A 23,564-nucleotide genomic window follows, 5' to 3' on the forward strand; every position below is an offset into this window, starting at 1 on the left:
TATCTATCATCTATCTATCTATCTATCTATCTATCTATCTATCTATCTATCTATCTATCTATCTATCTATCTCTGTTCTCTCTCCCTTTTCTTTCTTTCCCCTTTACTGAACAAACTATATCTAAACTCCCTCTGCATGGTGTGCCTACCTGTCTGGCTGCCCTTGTGACGTGGTCAGCACCTCTGCCATCCCTCAGGGAACAGCACTGTTTTACCATTACAGTAAGCCTGTTAGTGAAACTTGCTGTTGTTTAAATGAAGAACAGCAGGGGCACCTGACTCCAGAATGCAAGGCAATTTTAGAGTTTAAAGTCTAGGTTTAACCATTTAGCTTCCATGAGTTGTAGTAAAGAAAGCCACTTGGAGCAGGCAGGGAGATGAACTGCCAGTTTGTAAGGCTGGGGAAAAACAGAGAACATTACTGACCTTTGTTTACAGACAAAGGTTTGGCTAAATGAATGCTTTCACACCATGCCCCACAGTGTGGTTAAGGTCATCCAGTTGCCAGTACAGAAAAAGTCTTGTTTAAAGAATGATTTATACACTGCTGAGATATTTTAAGAAGAATTCCATAATGAAAGGACAAGAATGTTATGGCTTAACAAGGATTTCTACAGGAATGACAGTGACTATTCAGAAGGCAGGTTTCTAAAATCTTGCAAATTGTGTGCTAGATTAGAGACTGTCAGTGTACTTCACTGTATAATGCTTGTGGTCACCAACACTGCTCCAGCTTAGGATGGTCAAGTAGGGATTTTTCTCCTCCTTAGCAATCAGAAACTCCTGGGTTGTCTTATCAAGGTCAGTAATTTGTAGCACAGGTATGATGTGGGAGTCCCCTCTATGCTTTGCTTTCATTGGTCAATGAATAAAGAAACTGGCTTGGCCTTATAGGGTAGAACAGAATTTAGGTAGGTGGGGGAAACTAAATGGCATGCTGGGAGAAAGAAAGCAGAGTCAAGAAGATGCATGGACTCACCACCTGAGATATATGTGCTGAGACTTTGTGCGTAGACCATGACCTCATGGTGATATAGAGGTTAATAGAAATAGGTTAACTTAATATGTAAGAGTTAGCGAATAAGAAGTTAGAGCTAATAAGCTAAGCAGTGATTTAATTAATACAATTTCTGTGTGATTATTTTGGGGGTAAGCTAGCTGGGCAGCAGTAATTGGAGCTCCAAAGTGATTGACTACATCCATGTAAAACCTGAGAAAGCTTGAAAAGTAATTCTAGACCAAAAAAATTTACAGAGTTTAACACAGCTTCTTGCTGTTTCCTGGGGACATGCCACAGCTCCTTTAAGAGAGATTTTCCTGATTCAGCCATACCAGGAAAAAAGTCACAGTAGTTTTGAAATGTAGGCTTTCTGGACCCTGCCAGCACAAACTTTGGCTCTTTCAGGCAGGAGGTCTTGCTACAGAGCATTTAATTAGAGTTTGTGAGAAGAGTGCTGCAGCTTGCTTGATGGCAACTTGGACTGGCTGTGTGCCTGAAATTAGAGTGGTGTGCAGGGCTCAAAGGTACAAGCAGCTCCGCCATGCTGGACTGTGCTGAGCAAGCAGTAAGTACCCTATTTATCATAATAATAGTACAGCTTAAGTTTTAGACTGGGCAGGCAAACATGAAGTACCATATTACTCCTAACACTGTTGCACCTGAAGTTTTTAAGAAGCCCTTAGCATCGTAAGAAGTGTTCCTGGACAGTAAAGCATTACAGATTCACAATAGAACAGATTCAGACATAAATGACCTCTAAATGGGTCACAGTGTTGTATAAATGAATGTAGGCTTGGGAGAGAGAAGAAAAAGAGTACAGAGAGTCATAAGATAAAGTTAATGCTTGTTAAAAAAATCTTTAAAGAGACAGAGTACATATAGTCATAGATTAAAAGGAGTAAAGAAAGATAAGCCACATAAAAATTGAAAATTTACAGAGAGTCTTGATTATGTATATTGTGGGTTTTTTGAATTTTTTGACTGTGAAGGAGCTAAGTACAGAGAGACATTTCATTGTATGGGCTGCTAAGCGAAACTTCATGTATATTGTCAAGGTATCTTGACTTCAGAATTTGGGTCTAAGGATATGGTGCATTGGAAAAGAGGTTCTTCTTTTGTTTTCACAGAAGATGAGAACCTGTGGTTTGCTTCTAAACCAATATGATTTAATAGACCATGCCCTCCTGAAAAGTTGCCGTGAACACCCTCAAAAAATTACTTTGCCCAACTGCTGACTGAGATGAACCTAACAAACAGGATACACCTGATTCACATCTCTCCCAAACAGTAGAATTTTTTTTAATAAATGTTCTTTTACATTTAAGGGGGGTATGATATAGATAAGAATAATTTGCATTAGTATCTATCTTGGTTTGTTGATAAAAATTTAAGGTCAGTTTTATTATGCTGTGTATTTGTATTCTGATCTTGATTAAGGTAGTGTGTTTGTGTTTAAAAATGTAATGTATAATTAAGAAATATAGGTTAATAGATAATCATCTATAATAGTCAAGTTTGTAGCCATGTTAGTTAGATTTTCTTTTAGCTGTATAGAGGTATATTTCAGTTAAATAGTTATTTTTCAAATCTTTCAGAGACCTTCAGAATATGGCATTTAAAATGTTTAAAAACTTAAGACTTTCACAACAGTGAGACACATCTGCTCCTGGCAGCACCAATCTACTTCAAGAGAATGATGGGCATCAAAGAGGCTCCTTATAGAGTTGGTTAGCCATTTGGGCAAGAAACTGCTCTTGTCTGGACTGTTGCATAAACTGACATGCAGGACCCACCGAGTAATGACTGCTGAACTTGCCTAAAGGTGAGACGATCCTTTAGCATTACTATTTCATGAAAGAGTCTGCCAGATATTCTGCAGGACACAGAAGAAAATGACTGAAAATGGCTAATATAGGTGGAACTGTCTTTGAAATTTCCTGCTTCATGGAAAAGTCTGCTGGGTACTATCAGCCTGTAGGCTGAAGATGGATGCCCCAATGGTGCAGAAGAACTTTGGGTTACTGTACATGCACTGAGATGTCTATATCAATTATAGAGTTTTGGAAGTTGTTTATAATGTACTTCCTATTTACTTAGGTAATATTATATCATTCTGGAGTCTTCCTTTGCAACACAGTAGATGTAGGGTACTTCTGTGCTGTTGCAGAGCCTTACACAAAATAGCCAACTCATTGCAGCCCAAGGTATTTTCCAGCAGGTTGATTGCTCACAGTTTCTGACTTAGGTAAAAGTAGAACAAGGTCCTCACAACAGGCACCAGTTAGCCCACAGGCTTCTTGTAGTGGTATATTATTTGTATTTTTATAAGTAAATCTTTCCTGAAGATCAGAGGCAAAGTTAAAGTCACTAGAGATCAGATAATGCTGACACACACCTTTAATCTCAGGATTTGGGAGTCAGAGTCAGATGGATCTCTGTTCGTTCAAGACTACCCTGGCTTATACAAGATCAGAGCAGAAACAAATCCAGGTTATTGTGGCCCACACCTTTAATTGCATTCCTGAGGAGTCACACACTTTTAATTTCAGTAGCAGAGAGAGTATAAAATGGGAGGAGAGAGAGACTGTCTGCCTAGTTTGTTGTCACCCAGCTTTGGTTGCTTTGCTTTTCTGGATTTCTGATTGAACCCCAATTTTTGTCTCTGGGTTTTTATTGTTTGTGCTACATTTGGTGCCCAATGTTTGGGGTAAAGATTCACACAGAAAAACCTTTTTCATGAGGCTTTTTAGTGAACAAAACAGGCCAGGGCTGGACATGGAGATCCTACTGGAGCTACATGGGGCCTCCACCTAGACTTGTTTTTAGTTTTTCAATACCATTCTCCTCTTTGTCTCTCTCTGTCTCTGTCTCTCTCTGTCTGTCTGTCTCTCTCTCTCTCTCTCTCTCTCTCTCTCTCTCTCTCTCTCTCTCTCTCTCTCTCTCTCTCTCTCTCTCTCTCCACCACTAGTTGCAGGCTCTCCCTAAATCCCTTTATTGGGTTGCTGCCAAACTAGGTAGCTGCCTTGAAATCCAATTAGGCTTTTACTGTTCTATGTAGCAGCAATTAGCCTCACATCTTCATCAATATCATTGAGAGATTTCATAAGAAAATTGGGATGTTTTAAAGGTAGAAAACAATTAAAAGTGTTTTTTCCACACTAAAATATTGGTAAAAGCCATTATAATGGAGGGACTTGGGTCTCTGTACATGCTAAGCAGTTTGAAAACAGAATGATTAAATGAGAGTATGCCTAATTTAGATGGAATTTATGTAATATGAATTGTAAACATTGTCAGCATTATCATTTTTATTTTATCACTAAAAAAGTTGATTAATTGAGTGATAATATACAGGCCTTAGAAAAAACTAATAAAACAGATCACAGAGAAATTCAAATTCATACAGAAGAATTTACTGGAGAATCAATTTCAGTCTTGCATTATAGGAAAAGAGAAGAATAGCCTAAAGTTTCCAGACAACCAACATTAATACATCCAGTAACCTTACAGGAGTTGCCAAATGGCAGAGGCTCTATTACAGCTGACTAGACTCCTATGCCACTGTTAAATTTAAAGTAATTCAAGGAAGTAATCATCACATATGGCAGGCATTCACATTTTGTGGAACAAATGTTAAATTCATAGTTTGTAATAGAATTGTTCCTAATGACTGGAAAGATTTGGTTAATGGAGTTTTAGAGTCTGGTACTCAATTACAATGGAGTCCCTGGTTTAAAGAAGAGACTAAGATTATTGAACAATGGATAAAGCTAGAGGTAGGGAAATCTCCCCAGATAAATTCTTGGAGGATACTATGATACTACAGAAAAACAGGCTGTATATGATGACTGTACCCTGAATTTATGCCATGTGGCAATTTTGAATGTTTCTGACAGAATTGGAGAAATAGGAAAGAAAATTGAGTCATTTACTAAAGTTATACAGTATCCAAAGAAAATCTTTATGAATTTCTTACAAATATTAAGTTCAGAAGTAAGTAGAATGATAGCAAATTCAGAAGCTAGACAAATAACAACTGAATCTCTAGATTTTTGATAATGCCAATTCTCTATACAAAAGGATAATTAGGCTGTTAAAGGCAAGATCAACATCTTCGAAACAATGGATTCAAGATAAAATTAACATAGAATCTTATTGGCATGATGATATATGGATGGGAGAGGTGATTTCCAGACATTCAGGAAAAGAATCAAAATGTCAAATGTTATAATTGTGGCAAACAAGGTCACATAAAGACACTTAAGGTCATGCTCAACCTCCCTAGCTATCAGGGAAATGCAAATCAAAACAACTTTGAGATATCATCTTACACCTGTCAGATTGGCTAAAATCAAAAAAACCAATAATAACCTTTGCTGGAGAGGTTGTGGGGTAAGGGGTACACTCATCCATTGCTGGTGGGAATGCAAACTTGTGCAACCACTTTGGAAAGCAGTGTGGCGGTTTCTCAGGAAATTCGGGATCAACCTACCCCAGGACCCAGCAATTCCACTATTGGGAATCTACCCAAGAGATGCCCAATCATACAACAAAAGCATATGCTCATCTATGTTCATAGCAGCATTATTTGTAATAGCCAGATCCTGGAAACAATCTAGATGCCCTTCAGTGGAAGAATGGATGAAGAAACTGTGGAATATATACATGCTAGAATACTACTCAGCGGTAAAAAACAATGACATCTTGAATTTTGCAGGCAAATGGATGGAAATAGAAAACACTATTCTGAGTGAGGTAACCCAGACCCAAAAAGATGAACATGGGATGTACTCACTCATAATCGGTTTCTAGCCATAATTAAAGGACATCGAGCCTATAAATTTGGGATCCTTGAGAAGATGATAAGAAGGTGAACTCCCAAAAAAAGATATAGTAATCCTCCTGGATATTGGAAGTAGACACAATCGCCAGGCAAAATTGGGAACTTGAGGGTTGGGCAAGACTGGGCCAAGGGAAGATGGGGAGAGAAAAGTGTGAAGGGGAGAACAGGGGGAGCTCGGAGGAATGGGGTGCTTAGGATATAGGAAGGGTGGATATGGGAGCAGGGAAGCATATATCTTAATATAAGGAGCTACCTGAGGGTTGTCAAGAGACTTAACCCTAGAGGGGTTCCCAGGTTTCCAGGGAGACGCCCCCAGTTAGTTCCTTGGGCAGCTGAGGAGAGGGAGCCTGAAAAGGCCAGTTCCTATAGCCATACTGATGAATTTCTTGCATATCACCATAGAACCTCCACCTGACGATAGATGAAGAAAATGACAGAGCCCCACATTGGAGCACCGGACTGAGCTCCCAAGGTCCTGATGAGGAACAGAAGGAGAGAGAACATGAGAAAGAAAGTCAGGACCGTGAGGGAACCTCCAGCTGGCGACAGATGGGGAAGGTGACTGAGCCCCACATTGGAGCACTGGACTGAGCTCCCAAGGTCCTGATGAGGAGCAGAAGGAGCGAGAACATGAGGGAGAAAGTCAGGAACGTGAGGGGTGCGTTCACTCATGGAGACGGTGGGACAGAACTAATGGGAGATCACCAACTCCAGTTGGAATGGGACTGATGGATCATGCGACCAAACCCGTCTCTCTGAGTGTGGCCAACAGCGGGGGCTGACTGAGAAGCAAAGGACAATGGCTCTGGGCTCTGATTCTTCTGCATGGACGGCCTCTGTGGGAGCCTTCTCAGCTTGATCGATCACCTTCCTGGACCTGGGGGGAGTTGGGAGGACCTTGGTCTTAGCATAGAGTGGGGAACCCTGATGGCTCCTTGGCCTTGAGAGGGAGGGAGGGGAGGTATGGGTGGAGGGGAGGGGAGGGAAGGGGGAGAAGGAGGGGAGGGAAGGGGGGAGGAGGAGGGGAGAGAGGGGGGAGGAGGAGGGAAGGAGATGGAAATTTTTAAATATAAAAAAAAATAAACCATGAGAAAATAAAATAAAATGGATTGTAGACAGGGTATTCCTTGAAACAATTGTTTTTCTAAGAATAATCCATTCAAAATGCCCCTCGTTCTGGATTATGTAGAAGGTGTGGCAAAGGCAGGCATTGGAATCATTATGTAGATCAATGAGGGATATCCATTGGAAAGCCCCAATGCCAAATTCAACCCTTATACCAAATCTGGTCCAGTCGTTTCCTGCCATTATAGAAATAACTCCTTCCCAGAGCAATTAAAGAACCCAATACATTTGTATTTAGTTTTGTAACTATGCAACTATGTTGCTGTGGATAATAGAACAGCTATAGATGAGAGGAAAAAATTCAGGAGAAACACTAAAGCAAATATTTTGGCAAACTTCTATAAATAAAGACCAAAATTAAAAATATGAATAAATGATGTTGTCATTGAAGGGCTTGTAGATGCAGGCATGGATGTAACAATAATTTCATCACAATGTTGGTATCTAAATTTTCCTCTTCAGAACTAAATGTTCAGTTTTTAGGGACTGGAACTTTATCTCAGGTAAAGAAGAGCATGAGATAGGTTGAATGTACAAGGTCAGAAGGACAAAGAGGAATATTAAAACCATATGTGGCTAACATACCAAAGAATTTGTGGGGACATGATTTGTTATACCAAAGGAATACTTAGAGCAACATTCCCCCAACCATAGAAACAAAGCATAAATTAATATATGTTTCTGAAAAATTATTAGAAGGTTTTAGTAAAGAACAGTCACTAACCATTCAGGTAGTACAAGAACAGGGCACAACAGCTGCTGATATTTCAAAGGAACCAACAGTCCTACCTTTAAAATGGTTGACAGACAAACCTATATGGGATAAGCAATGGCCTTTAACAATATAGAAACTGCAGGCTTTAGAACAGCTTATACAGGAGCAACTAGATGCTCAGCATATTTAAGAGTCAAACAGCACTTGGAATTCTCTTGTATTTGTTGTTAAAAAGAAATCTGGAAATGGTAAATGGTAACAGGTCTAAGATTTGTTAATAAGTTGATTTAGCCAATAGGCTTTTTACCATCTGGCATTCCTTTCCCTTATCTGTTGCCTAAATGGTGGCTTTTTATAATTATTTATTTAATAAAGATTGTTTATTCACTATGCCTTTATAAAAAAAGACAAAAAATGCCTTTACAATGTCTATTTATAATAATTCTCAGAATGCTAAAAGATAGCAATGGAGGATTCTCCCACAGGGAATGCTGTGTGCCAATATTTTGCAAGTCAGTCATTAGAAATGATATGTAAGCAATTTCATGGATGTATAGTTTGCCATTACATGGATGACATTTTATTATCCAATTTAAATATAATCACATTAAAAAGAATATTTGAAAAAGTAAAGAAAATTTTACTTTCTTGAGGACTATAAACTGCTCCTAAAAAATACAAAGAGGAGATTCTATTAATTATTTAGGTTATAAAATAGGGTTACAGAAAATTAGATCACAAAAGGTGTAAATTAGGAGAGATTGGTTTCTGACTCTTAATGACTACCAAAGATTGCTAGAAGACAGTTCCCAGATACATCCCACAATTGGGATAAAAACTGATGAACTGATTAATGTAAACAAAACCTTAGATGGTGACAAAGACTTAAATAGTCCCAGGGGATTATCAGCTAACGCTGAGAGAGAATTAACTTTTATTGAAGAGAAGTTACTGAGGACAGAGGTGGATCATGAGGATCTGAATCTTACCTGCATTCTGGTTATATTTGTAGGCGAAGACTGCTTTTTTGTTTCCTGACTGCTCAGACCCAAATAATCACACAGAAACTCTATTATTTGCACCACTGTTTGGCCAATGACTTAGGCATATTTCTAGGTAGCTCGTACATCTTGAATTAACCGATTTCTATTAATCTGTGTATCACCATGAGACTGTGGCCTATCACATAAGGTTCTGGCATCTGTCTCCTTCAGCAACTACATGACATTTTCTTGATCCTGCCTACTCTTTCTATATACCCCTGTTCATATTTCCTTCCTGACTTTACTCTGCTAAGCCATAGGCCCAAACAGCTTTATTTATTAAACAATAACAACAACAGTTATACAGAAGGACATCCCATATCACATATTACCCTTCAAAAATTCTCTTTCAGGAACTTTAATGCTGAGGGAAGATATTATCTTAGAATGGATCTTTATTTTACCACAGAAACTGAGTGAAAAATTTAAAACTTATGTGGAAAAGTTATCTTAATTAAAAAGGGAAATTGAGACTTCATCATCTATCAGGAATAGACTCAGCAGAAATTATAGCACCTATTGTTAATGATGAAATTAACAAATATGAGAAGAAAGTGAACCTTGACAAAGAGCTTGTGCTATTGTATTTTTGTGGGGGAGATTAACAACAACTTTCCCAAAAGCAAGAGAATTCAGTTCATAAAGATAACTAACTGACAAACTGGATACTTCCTCATGTTGCACAGGACACACCAAATAACTGGAATTCCTACATTTTATACTGATGCAAAAAAAATCAGGAGAGGCAGGTTACAAATCAGAAAATTTAAGTAAAGTGGATCTGAGCCCTTATGATTCTGTCCAAAAGTCAGAATTATGTGCTATTCTCATGATATTAAGGGAATTTAAAGAACTTCTTAACATAGTTATTGATTTAAAATATGCATAGTCATATTGTATATTGAAACCACTGAATTTATACCGGATGATACAGAACTGATTTCATTATTTATCCTGGTACAAGCTATAATCACAAATAAGCATCTTCCCATATACATAACACACATCTGATCCCATACAGGTTACCAGGTCCTCCAGCATAAAGTAATGAGACTATTGATCAATTATTGATTAGAAATTTGCTGAAGGTCTCAGAATTTCACTAAAATATCATGTCTGTAACAAAGGATTAAAAAAAGGACTTTTCCATTACATGACAACATGCCAAGGAGATTATAAGGAAATGTTCTACTTGCTCTTTATGCAACCAGACACCTATAGGAAATAACCCAAAGGGTACTCAAAGAAATGAAATCAGATATATGGGTGTGTTTCATTTTGTAGAATTTGGAAAACTAAAATATGTACATGACACCATTGATACTTGTTCAGGTTTTCAAGGGGCAATTTCTTTGAATTCAGAAAACACTGATTCAGTAATCACACATTTGCTAGAAGTTATGGCCATCATAGTTATACCTGCACAAATAAAAAGACAATGCTCTAACAAATTTCTCTAATAAAAATGAAACAGTTGTTGCTTGTTATAATATAAAGCATAGTATAGGTACACCACTCAATCCAGGCAATTATAGAAAGATCAAATTGAACTCTAAAGCATATGTTAAATAAACAGAATGGATGATATAGACACCCAGATAGATTGTATAATACTTTATTAACTTTGAATTTTCTAAATGCTCATGAGAAAGTAACAACAGCTGTGTAGAGACATTGGATAGTAGAAAAAAAAACCTACAGAATTAAATCAAGTGACATACTATAATGATGTACTGACCACAGAATGGAAACCAGGACATGTGTTATGTTGAGAAATGTTTTTTTCTTTTGTTTCCACAGGAGAAGAAAATCTATGGATATATGGATACAATCAAAATTAAATAATATTCAATTTGAACAAGAGACTTCTCTTAATTAGGAGATATGATAGTTCATCAAACATCAGGGCCTTTTAATCTGAACTAACCTATAAAACTAAGAATTTTATTTTATTTGATCAGCTATAACTTGTCAAAAAAAGAATCTCCCCAAAATTAGGGTTGGAGAGGGTTTGTTTCTGTCTTTTCAGAAGAATAAAGGCATCCCACTAATGAATTTGAAGAGTACTAGATAAAAAAAGAACAAATCATTCAGGAAAAAAAATGCCTCAAGAAAAATAGTATATCACATTTCCAACAAGGTAAAATTTCATAAATCTTCCCAAATGTTTGTTTCTGCTATTCTTTACAGACTTATAATACAAATGGTCTCTTTGAAGTCCCAGTCCAATTAAAGATTTAAGCTGGCTTTGGAGTTGGAGTGTGGTTCTGTCTTTCTCTAAACATAAGTATGTTTACTAAAGTGAGGTTCAAAATCTCTGTCTCATGTCAGAAGAGCCATGATATGGGACAGAAGAAAAACAAAACTTTAAGGACTATTTTATTGCTACTAATTTCATAATTCTCTTGTTTTGTATTAACTGACAACTTTTCTTAAGGTATAATATTTGTAATATATATTATACCTTAATATTTATATAATAAATATGATATATATATATATATATACATTTTAAAAAACTTTTTTGTCATAATATAAATGGCCATATAGAATACTAGCTAATTCTAGAAAAAAATTTCATCTACCTTCCTGTACATGATTTTGGGTTTGAGTCTCTGTTTTCTACAGTGAACCATGAGCACACCTAACAGTGACCTTTGAAGTCTCCAAAAGGAAGATGGGTTCCAACAACGATGACTCCTCCAGGACTCTGATGACATCACTAAGTTGGAAAACACCACAAGGATTGGCTTTACACTACAAACTGCGCAGAATAATTTTAAGATGGCTAGCTGAGATGATTTAGTCTAATAGACTAGCCCAGACTTGAGATAAGCCTTGCACTTTCCCACTATGCATAGACTAGACAAAAATGATACAGCTACCTCTCCCAGGACTTGACATTAACCAAAATTTTTCTTTTCAGGATCCCCTATAGATGCTGTCACCCCCAGACAGCAGGAAGTAAATTGAGTAATATGATGCCCACATTCCCAAAAGATGTGTTAGGTGGTGTTGGTTGTTCAATGTATATTTTTACATTGTTTAGGGGGTTACTTACAAATTACTATTGGTAATGGTCAGAGAAAGAGTTAAAATAGAGGAAATTAGATTCCAGGTTCTTGCTTTTAAAAGAAAAAAAGGAATATAGATATGATAGGGGAGATTATTGAATTTACTATGAAAAGAAAAAAGGGAAGATATAGATGTGATAAGATATAAGGTAGATTATTTAATCTATTTAAAAAAACAATTACTAATTTAATATGTTTACATTGGATTGGACTTTTTTATATTACATACAAGTTTTGTATATTGATACAAATTTGAGATTAATTTGTTAAAACATACTGTGCATACATTTCTAATCATGTTAAATAAGGTATTGTACCTATATAACTCATTTAAAAATGCAATGTAAATTTCTAGTACTTGAAAATTATCATTACCAACTGCTTAGGATAAGAAGGAAATACAGTTTAGGAGTTAATCACCTAGTATAATTGAACTTGTAATCATATTAGGTATATTCTCAAGGTCAAACAAAGGCATATTTTAGATCAGAATATGGCATTTAAGATGTTTTAATAACCTAAGTTCTTTTATTTTTGACAATGAGACATGTCTGCTCCTGGAAGCACCAATCTACTTCAGAGAAGATAATTTGCATCAAAGAAACTCCACATGGAGTTTATTATCTTTGTGACAAAAGTAAGCTACTGGGGGAAAATACCCTTGCCTTGACTTCTGACAGTATGTAGTCCTAAATGGACAAGCAAGACACAAAAGAAAGTGACTTCCACACATTGTCAAGACAAGAGGCAGGGGACAGCCCTTCAGAATATCCTGCCTCACAGAAAAGTCTGTCAGATATGTTAGGTTTGTAAGCTGAAGATGGATGCCCCAATGTTGCAGAAGAACATTGGGTGACTGTCTAGGCAGCCAACTGTTTCTGTCATTACTCACATTTTTGTTTACACTTCCTCCTTACTCAATTGAAATATTATTTCTTTCTTGGGTCTCTGAGGTAGTTGAAGATGAGATAGTTATAGTTACAGTCTCCTTTGTTTACAAGACTCAGAAAAGAAATTCACTAAAGAAATGTAAAACATATAAGGTTAAGAGATATCAAAAGATAGTTTTGGATGGTAATACAAGTTGTGGTAGAAAGTACATTAGGTACAAAAACTTGAACTCACCAAGATGAGATAGATGTGGAATATTTCCTTTGAATTTGTCAAATGCAAATGGACTAGACATCGTTGATGTATTTGTTGCCTATATATGTATATATATATATATTGTTTATAGTTGTTATACTTATTGAATGTAGTTTTTCTTATATTATGTATAACTTTTTATTTTAAACAAAAATGAGGAAATGTAGTGGTATATTATTTGTATTTTGATAAATAAATCTTACCTGAAGACCAGAGGCAAAGCTAAAGCCACTAGAGATCAGGCAACGGTGATACCCACCTTTAATCACATGATTTGGGAGACAGAGTGAGATGGATCTCTGTGATCTCAAGGCTATCCTTGGCTACACAAAAGCAATGCAGAAACAAATCCAGGTGGTGATGGCTCACATCTTTAATTACAGACTTAGGGAGTCACACACCTTTAATTTCAGTAGTAGAGGCTCTGTCTGTGGTCATCCAGCCTTGATAGAGCTAAGAATTCTTTAGTGGCTTGGCTGCTTTGCTTTTCTGGTTTTCAGGCTGAACCCCAATTTCTGTCTCTGGGTTTTTATTATGCATGCTATAGTATAACTTCCAACCTGAGATTCTCTGGCAGTTGGGCCATTTGATTGCACCACACAGAACCTTTATGCCAGTGTCTTCTATCTTGTTGGAAGCCTGGAGGCTTCTCAGGTTTTGGTTTCTGCTGAGAACTTCAGCCAGGTCTTGGTAGCTGCTAGTGGTGTTAAGACAATGCCTCCAACATAGTGACTTCAGGACAATATCCAGGAGACTCAGAACCTTACAGAGAACCTTCAGTCCTTCATCCTTCATGTCCCTGGAGCTGATGTCTAGGTGTCTCGGGGTTTTGTTTCACTTAAGAACATCAGAAAGGTAATCCCAACACTGCTCACTGAGGGAGCACTTGGACAACACTACATGCTTCAGACTGCAGTCTGGATGGCAAAAAACCTTGCACAATGAGTACATCCCTTTGTCCAAGTTGTTGGATGCAACATTAAGATGCTTCAATGTCTTGCTGCTTGTCAGGTAGAGGCAAAGATCTTATAGTTATCAGGGGAAAGCTGGCAGCCTGCCACCAGCAGCTTTTCTATATTGCATTCTTCCTGGCCCAAGGCATTGTACAACAGTTTCATGTTGCAGGAGAGGAATGTGAGGCTGAGGTTCAAGTGCTGCAGTTTACAGTTCTGTGTCAATGGCTCAAAGATCATGTGGTTATCACATAAAAAGGACATATTTTCCTTGAGTACTTGAGGGGTACAACTAGGATGTCTCAGATGATTATACAAAACCCAAAACCAAAAAAAACCTAATTTATTGAGACTAGTGTTTTTCACCTGGAGTACCTGGACTTGCTTACTGCTTCCTACCATGGGTCACACATCTTGTCAACAAATGTGTTGCTTTTCCATATAGCTATGTTCTTGTTTTTTCTGCAGGACATCTTGGGTTGAAAAGAAGAGTTTCTTAAGTGTAGAACAGTGCTTTAAGCAGTAGGCGGCAACAATCTCATGAAAATTATCCTAAGCCAAAAACATAACCTGCTGCTTGAAGTTCATTGTCTGCATGACAAAGGCTTAATCCTCCATCTCAAACAGACAGTAAAACAACTTCATGCCATCTACTTGTTCCTGAAGATCTTTATTGACTTTTAATCATTTCCATACAACTTCTCCTTTTACCTCCTGTGACAAATAGTAGCTAAAAAATGCCTCTAGCTTTTCTTGTTCCGGTTGGCATAAAAGGCTAAAGATGAAAAGGTCCCCCCAAATCCTCTTTACATTGACTTTCTTTAGAAGCCTAAACAGGAGCATCTCTATACATTGAACATCCTTACTAGCATGGTTCCTGTGGCTTTACACCAAATAAAAGATGGCAGCCAAGAATACCTGGATGGATAGCTGGAAGAATGTGTAAAAATTCTTCGAGTCTTCTTCAGAAGTATCTTGATGTTCAGCATTGTAGGGATGTCTGAGTTGACAATCCCATTACCCACACCCTAGATCCTTCTTGTTAAATGCAAATTTGTCAGTCCACTTGCCCCCAGCAGCCAGGGAACACAGGACCCACAGCAGGTCTTGCCTTTTCTTACTTGATTAATGGGCACTTTTGGAAATAAACCAATTGAAGATGTAAGATGGAGGTGGTATGTCAGCAGACAGAGGCCAGGTCTCATCCCTTCTCTGTCTCACTTTTTTAGACAAGTAGCATCACCCAACCGAGCAAAGGGCAAAGGTACCTGATGTATTGCGAATACCTGTTTGTTTCCTCTCACCAATCTGAAGACTTCCTGGACTCTCTTCTAATCTTGGAACAAACCTCAGAAATATATCCTCCTACTGCTTTCATAACTTCCCATCCTTATTTTCATTTCTGTGTAGTCCTGTCATGCAGTTTATTAAAAGTGTCTGGGGTAGCTGTGATGAGGAGAGAGGCTTCTGGGAGTTTGCTGAGCAAACTGCTCAGCAGTATAGTCACTGCTGCTTCTCAATCCAATTATCACACAGCTCCAATTCTGATTTGGTCAAATCACAATTTATCCCTTCTAAACTATCAAAGATAAATGAGAGTTTCTCAGGTTAGGTTATTATTTCCATGATGGGAGCTGAGAAGCTGGGACACTCTCTGGATATGAGTTGGACCAGGATCACTGTCTTCAATTGCAAAACTTCTTGACATCAGAAGTAAAAGATGTAGGAGAATTTCTTCTGAAACATCAGGCCTTCTGACCAGGCCAACACTAACTTTTCCAATATCAGTGTCTTGCCAATTCCTGCCACTCCTTTCAGGAGCACCATGTGTGGCTCCTCCATTGTCTTTGATACAAAAAGGTGCTCAAAACAATTGCATTCATCCTGGGTGAATTTCTGTTTCAGGAATTCCTGAATTGGGATGTCGAACTTTCTGGACAAATTCTGGGTCAGCTTCTGTAACAATGAGGGCCAGCTTATTGGGGTTTTTGTCCTGCCCAGTACTCCACAGCTGGCAAGTCCCAAAGAAAATCACACAGAGCTCTCCATAAGTTATAAAACTGATTGGCCCATTAGCTCAGTCTTCTTATTAGCTCTTGCAGTTTATATTAACCCATTAGTCTTATCTTTGCTAGCCATGTGGCTCAGTACCTTCTTCAGTCAGGTAGCTTACATGTTCCTTTTTTGGTGGTCTGGGCTGGACTGAGAGGAATGGGCTTCCTCCTTTCCAGCATTCTCCTGTTCTCATCGCCCCACCTCCATTTCCTGTCTGGTTGACCCACCTGTACTTCCTGCCTGGCCAATCAGTGTTTTATTAAAATACATGATTGACAGAATACCAGAATATAGACAATTCTCCCGCATCACTTCCCTCTTTTTTTTAGCAAAGGAAAATACCCATAGTCCATTTTTTGGGGGGGAATGTGGGCATAGTATTCCAGGCTACTTCTTGATGGTTGGGGGCACTGATAATCTCATAAGGACCTAAAAAAATTTAGAGTTATAATCAAGTTTTGACTGGAGTACCCTGTGAGCCTTGATCATCTCAGGTAGCAGTCTTGAATCTGTTCTAGATATAGAACTCAGACATCTGGGCCATCTGTTTCTACCAGAGATTTCTCAGGTGGCCTTCCTTGATCAAACTGGATTTTTCTTTACTCAGAATGAATCCACAGCTTCTCATTTCCTGTGGAAACAAAAGTGAAATCTCTCTCCAAAGTAACATACCTTTTGACTTCAATTTTGAAGTCAAGGTATTTTTAAAATGCCTATCTTGGCATTTTATAAGCAAATATCTTTTAGGAGCTGTTGCATTCAAACAATTCAAAGAGAGCATAATAACATACAGTATCAAGATTCTCTATCTATTTTCCATCTTTATGTGGCAAGGATTAAAGCCATGGCTTTGAAGGCTGGATCCAGCCCATTCTTTAGCTTTTCTGCCTCCTGGCGGAGGTACCAGCTATAGCCATGTTCACTGCCACAACTCTACAGCATTTCAAGGTCCATGCTAGCAAGCAAGCTGCAACACTCAAATGCTCTCTGTAGCTGACCGCCTGCCTCAAAGAGTCAGTATGAACTGGCAGGATGGCCCAAAAAGCCAGCATTTTAAAACAATGCAGCTTTTTTCCTTCTACAGCTGAAAACCAAAAAGCATGTGTTCAGTTTTTCAGCAACACTATGTAAGTGTTTCATGGCAGGACCTCTTAAAAGAGCTGCAAGATTTTGTAGCTAAAGTTCAGTCAGGAAGCCTATCTTAAATGAGAGTGCTTGCTTATCTCTAGCAAGCAGAGCAGACCTAAGAAATTGCTGTTACCAAGAAAACATGCTTTACTCTATTCTTTCCCAAGATTTCTCAGGCTTTCTGTGGATGCAGTTATCTACATTGGTGCCATTTAATGATGTAGGAGGGTCTTCTATCTATCTGTTGCTTTCATTGGTTAATTAATAAAGAAAACTGTTTGGTCTGATAGGTCAGAACATAGATAGGCAGGGGAGAACAGAATTGTGGGAGGAAGAATGCAGAGACAGGCAGACTCCATGCTTCTCCTACCCAAGATGGACGGTGGTTAGACTCATGCCAGTAAGCCACAGTCAAGTGGCAATACACATTAATAGAAATGGGTTAATCAAGATGTGAGAGTTAGCCAGTAAGAGGCTAGAGCTAATGGGCCAGGCAGTGTTTAAATGAAGACAATTTGTGTGTTGTTATTTCAGGTGTAAAGCTAGCCAAATGGGAGCTGGGTGGGATGAAAAGCAGGTCTGCTGCCTCATCACTACAAGCTTCATGTTCAAATGAGCTTGATCTATCTTTGAATTCCAGCAATCTCTCTTGCTGCCCACTCACTGAGATCCTTCCTATTAATCTTCTTGAAGATTTTGAAGGTCACATCCCAGGCTTTCTTCTCAGAATAGTTCATCAGTAAGTTGGCAAGGTCTTCCCAAGACATCTTCTTCACTTCGGTTCAAGGAATCTTTCAGCCCATACTGCATGATTTCCTGCTTGAGGACCACCTTAAACTTCATGAATTCTTCCTGTTTAGTTCTTCTAGGTATCATTTAACGCCATACTCAGGAAAGAAAGACACCATTCCATCTTAAAGTAGAATGGGCACGTCTTCAGAGAGACAAGTACCAGGAGTCAGACACTGGATTTTTAAAGGATGGGAGAGAGCCGGATTAAAGTTGGTGGGACTGTCATTGGATCCAGTCTAAGTAAGTGTTGAAGGGTTCAGTCTAGTAGCAAATTTTGTTTTTCCTTAAAAAAATTAAATAGAAGTATGGCAAAGTATCTTGACTACCCTACTAAACTACATCCAAATAGGCACAACATAGGGTGTCAACTGGTCCTGGTGGGTCAAGGCATGGCAAAGGAAAAAGAGGAGACATTAACATAGAAGCATTTCTTTAAAATTGTTTAGCTCTTGGGGTTTGGAGCATTTTGGTTCTGTCACTAGAACTAAATAAAATAAAACAAATAAAACTAAGTGAATTAACTTAATGGTTTTCAAGGTGACTTTTTAAATGTTATTTTATTTGGTCATCTTCCAAACACTTAAGCAAGCTAGACAAAATGTTATTAACTTCCATTTACAAACAAAGAGGCTGAGATTGGAAAATATTAAAGGGCTGTCCTAGAGCACTCAGCAATCCTTTATTGGAACCAGAAACAGGCTCCTGATAATGAGCTGGAACATTGTTCATCTGTATTACTGCTGCTAACTCCCTTAAATATTCATTCAGTAACTACAACAGACTCAGCTTCACTGCCCTGGAGTCAACTAGTGTTACCATTTGTTTGTTTCAGATGCTTTTTGTTTTGGTGTTTTAAGGCAGTTTTGTGAGTGCATTTCCCACTGTCAGCCCCCACCTTTTCTCTTCCTCCCACCCCACAGGCAGGAGTCACTACACTCTTGAAATTGTAGGTAGTAATTTCATGAAGTAGTCTGTACATTTTTCCATGTGCTTGTCTCCATGAACCTATAAAGTATCTTATGTTTCAAAAATGTAGACACATGGCATCATATATGTGGTCCTTCCTATGTAGCAGTGTATATCTGAGATCTATCTATGTCAGTCTAGTTATTTATTTCCATAGCTACACCACATTCCACTATCTGAATAAAGTACTATTTTACTCATTCATTATTTATGTTCAGATGTTTCCATTATTTTAAAATAACTCTTTAATGAACTTCTTTGTGTAATTTTTTTTCTGATCACAAAAATAAGAATTTCTTGAGTACTACAGGAGATAACAGACTTATAATGTGTTATATATATTTTTAATTTTATGAGTATTGTTCAAGTACTTCTAGTCTAGAAGTTTGATCTTCTACAGACAACATATAAATTTTCTTCTTCTATTTTATATTTTGAGATTAATATTGTTTTTAATTTATTGATTTTAACATTCTTTTATTTTTAAATTAAAATATAATTTTATTATTTTATCCCTTTTCTTTCCTCCTTCTAATAATTTCCATGCACCACCTTTGTTCTATCTGTAGTTCATGGAATTTATTTCCTTTATTGTTAGTGCATATATATACATATATATGGGTATATAATACATATATGCATATATAATATAAATATAGCATATATATATGAACTATAATATAAATATAATTCAGTTTTTATAATGTTATCTGTAAATATATAATTTCAGAACTGACCATTTAGTATTATGTAAGCAATTTGGTGGCTTTTACCTGAGGAAGACTATTTACTCACTTTGAACATCCTTAGTTGCCTATAGTTCTTTATTGAGGCTCCATGAGATGTCTCCTTTCCATGTTAGCATATCTATTGCTATGGTCTTTGTTCAGGTCTTATTTAGACAGTTTATGTTGTTGAGACTTCATGAGTGTAGCTTCCCTGTCATTTCTAGGAGACATCATCTCACAGTAAACATCCTGATCTTCTGTCTCTTACAATTTTTCCACCCCCTTTTCCACAATGATCCCTGATCATTAGGTACAGGAGTTGTGTAGTAGGCATATCGTTTGCAGATGGAGAGTTACTTGTTCTTTGTACTTTGATGGGTTGTGGCTTTTTGTAATCTTTCTCTGTTGCAAGGACACATTTCTTTGGTGGTGGTAAGACTATACATATCTGTGGGCATAAGGTTAAATATTTAGAATGTAGTTAGGAACTATGCTGAGTTGCTAAGTAGTAGTTGCATGTTCTCCTCCAAGATGTGTAATTCACTAGCACCTGGTATTTGGTTGGGTTCCCAATACTAGGCATAATTTTCCTCCTGTTGAGAGGCTCTTAAATTCAATTACAGAGCTATTATCTTCCACCAAGCTATGTATACCACTATTGTACCCTTAGGGATAAAGTGCCATTCTGGTCATTATTTACTTCATAGACATCATGACTGAGTATGTCTATTTGTTGTTTCTCTCCCTTGGAAGCTTGTATGGTGCCTTTGGCACCATGAAATCTAGCCCTCAGCACAGAATCTTTTAGGTCAGAATCAGTTAAGATCTTCCTGGTATTGTGTCCCAAGTACATGCTGTCTTTGAAAACAGGAACTTCCTTCAACCTCTGGACGACAAGGACAATAGCAATCGACTATGTGTTGCAAATGTCTTGGACAATCATAACCAACCACTCAAAATGTGGCTTCTTGTGCCTGGTGTTAGAGAGTTTTTGTTAGTCTCTTGTTCTTGGGAGAAGCACTGTTAGCCAAGATAGAAAAAAATTATTTAAACTATATATGCATATGTATACAAAGACTTCTATATAATTTTAGGTAAATAGATAATATGATTTTTTATGACTTTTCCAGACATCCTTACTGTTATTTTAGCCCCACCTTTCCTTTTTGTGTATGTATTTCCACCCCTAACATACTGATTAAAGTCACCAATTTCCCCCTTCACATCACTTGTACCCCACTATTGCCCTCTCTATTGCTCTCAATTCCATGGTACAATTTTACTTTTCTGGTTTCTGCAGTTACTCCATGTTATATACTCACATCTGAAGGTTTGGACTTAGAAAACATAGATGAGAGAGAATTCAAGACATTTGTCTTTCTGCGTTACTTCACTCCATATGATCTTTTTTAGTTACATATATTTACATGTAAATTTTACAATTTACTTTTTATTTACAACTGAATATTAGTACTAATGATTAAGTGCCACGTTTTTATTATCTATTTGTCAGTTGGTTGATATTGTCTACTTTTATGTGGGTTTCTCCTTAAATTCCAGTGGAGAATGATAATTTTTCTTAGTTTCAATTTGATTACTAGCAAGTTTGTCTATATTTGTTTATGCTCATTTGTCATTAAAATACCCTTTTCCACGAGTTACTTGATTATTGTCTTTTTTTTCCACTGAACTTGTACTTCACTTGTTAGTTCTAGCCTTTTGTTTATAGAAGGGTGGTCTGCTGTCTTAATATTCAGCCAAAGGCTTCCTGGAATGTGGAACATTCACACTGTGTCCATCAAATTGAGAGGGGCAGTAATTAGAAAGCTTTTAGGAGAATCTGTTGTATATACCCAAGAGTTATAGATTTTCTTTTCAGAAATGATACTACATAATATTTTCTTATATGACACCCTCCAACAATGGTATGGGGCTAAGTCAGAAAGTGGAAAGAACCAACTTAAAAGATAAATAGCATAGGAATTTCTTGTCTTCCACACTATAGTAAATAGGTTTAAATCATATTTTAGGAAGACATTTTGGGAACTTGCTTCTAGGAATGGAGATAATACAATAAAGCAGCTTGGATGTACTTCTTGAGTCAAGACACAGGGTACAAGCAGCAACCTGGAAAGCCATTACTACAGTGAGGGTGCTGCATGTTTGCAGTGGGTCTGCCCCCTACATGACTCCAATGGTCAAGTTTTAGTAGAACTTTGCAGATGTTCTCCAGCTGTACTCAGTTTACTGTACAAAGAAACATTGCAGATACTGGCGGGGGAAGTGCTTCAATGACAGGAAGAAGTTAAGGGAAACAAGCATGAAAACAGGAATATTATTAAGTTTATTTTCTCCAAAATATTTTAAGGGATAAATTTAGGGAAGGAGGTAGATGTCACCACCCCAGAACTAAAACTATACATAATGTATTCACAGTAGAGTAGTAGAGGCCTAGAGGGGATGAATGTATACTGAACAGCCAGCCTATGTAATACTCTTTTGTAGGGCCCGGGTCTGCCCCTGCTCTTGGAGTTCACCTTGAGAACAGTTTCTGGTCAGCCAACTAAAACATTCTGTTTGTTCCTGTGCTCCCTCTGCCCTGCCTAGTGATTAGCTGTAGGACATTGTTTACTCCATCTTTGGTGTGATAATTTCCCACCTGACTAAGGGGAATTCCTTATGCAGCAGGAGGTATATAAGGATTTCCCCAAAGTTGAATAAATGGCCTTCTGCTGATCTCCTTTCGAATGACCCAGGTCTCTTGTGCGTTCACGTATGGTACAGTGGCAAGCGAACTGTACCGAGAGGGTAACCCAGAATTGGGTGTTACACTCTATAACCAAGCAACATTTTGTTTCCAAAGAAAATATAAAGATGGTTCAACATCTGAAAATCTAATTTAGTTTTAATATGTATACCATTATAAAGAAAAGTCATGCTGCCACAAAATCCAAGAAGTGATTTTTTTTTGTTCACATCTACCTTATGGTAAGATTGTGGTAGGAAAGTATAAAATAAATAGCCAGGCATTTGGCTGTTTCTGGTGACCTTCTAGTAGATCACTCTACCTTCAGTGCAGGGAGAGAAATACATCTTAGCTTTGAATGAAAAGAGGGATTGTTCTTAATTCAACTGTCTATCTTAGGTTGTATCATATACACAGAGTCCATAGGGTGCTTGGGGACCAAACATTAAGGGATGCTTTTTTAGAAACATATTAGCAAAGATGGGCATACAGGGGAGGAAAACTAAGCAAAGGAAGACTTGAGATGGAGTCTAGTGTTGGCCTCAACTATAGGATAAGGTTACCCTACACTGCTTCAAGCAGTGTAGCAAAGTGGCTCCTCCTAGAGCCACAAGATTGGCTGACTTGGTATCCTTTCTTTCTTACCCAGATAAAATGGTGCCTGTCAGTCAAAGGCAATTCTAAGAGAATTTTCAAAGAGCCATTCAGAGACAAACTTCACAGCAGCTACAGAATGTTTGCCACCCAGTAAAGGGGGCAGGATATGGGATATACTAGAGTGGAACATACTAAACTGCTGAATTTCTGAATCAGGATTGCATATCAGAATTTGACATAATTATAGAAATTTTTATAAACTATCTCTACTCTGAAAAAATCACATGGCTGCCTATGTGTATTATTATTTGGGGACAGGGTTGATATTCCATAACTGAAATAAACAGCAAAGTGGAAAACAATACCTACATGCATGTATATGCTATATCTAATGGATGTTGCTGTTTGGTATACTATTCATGTATGCACATTCATACATGTATCATGGGCATCTGCATACATATTCCATTGTATACTAGGTCAAATACATGTATCTCTCTCATATACTTGCATAGCAATGTGTTTCATGTACTATCCTATATTCTATAGCTTAGAAAATGATACATTCTTACAATGATCTTGTAAGCAGCCATTGTTAACATAATTACTGTATAACTATTAAGATCTATAAAGTTATTTTTTGCCATAGAAAA

The 23,564-nt window shown here is 37.5% G+C and overlaps 1 pseudogene; it reads right to left on the reverse strand.

Moving 5' to 3' along the window:
* Positions 1-675: 675 nt before the first annotated feature.
* LOC119809246 lies at positions 676-17,990 on the reverse strand (annotated as a pseudogene).
* Positions 17,991-23,564: the final 5,574 nt, after the last annotated feature.

This window comes from Arvicola amphibius, chromosome 3 (assembly GCF_903992535.2).
Source record: "Arvicola amphibius chromosome 3, mArvAmp1.2, whole genome shotgun sequence".
Taxonomy (NCBI): Eukaryota; Metazoa; Chordata; class Mammalia; order Rodentia; family Cricetidae; genus Arvicola; species Arvicola amphibius.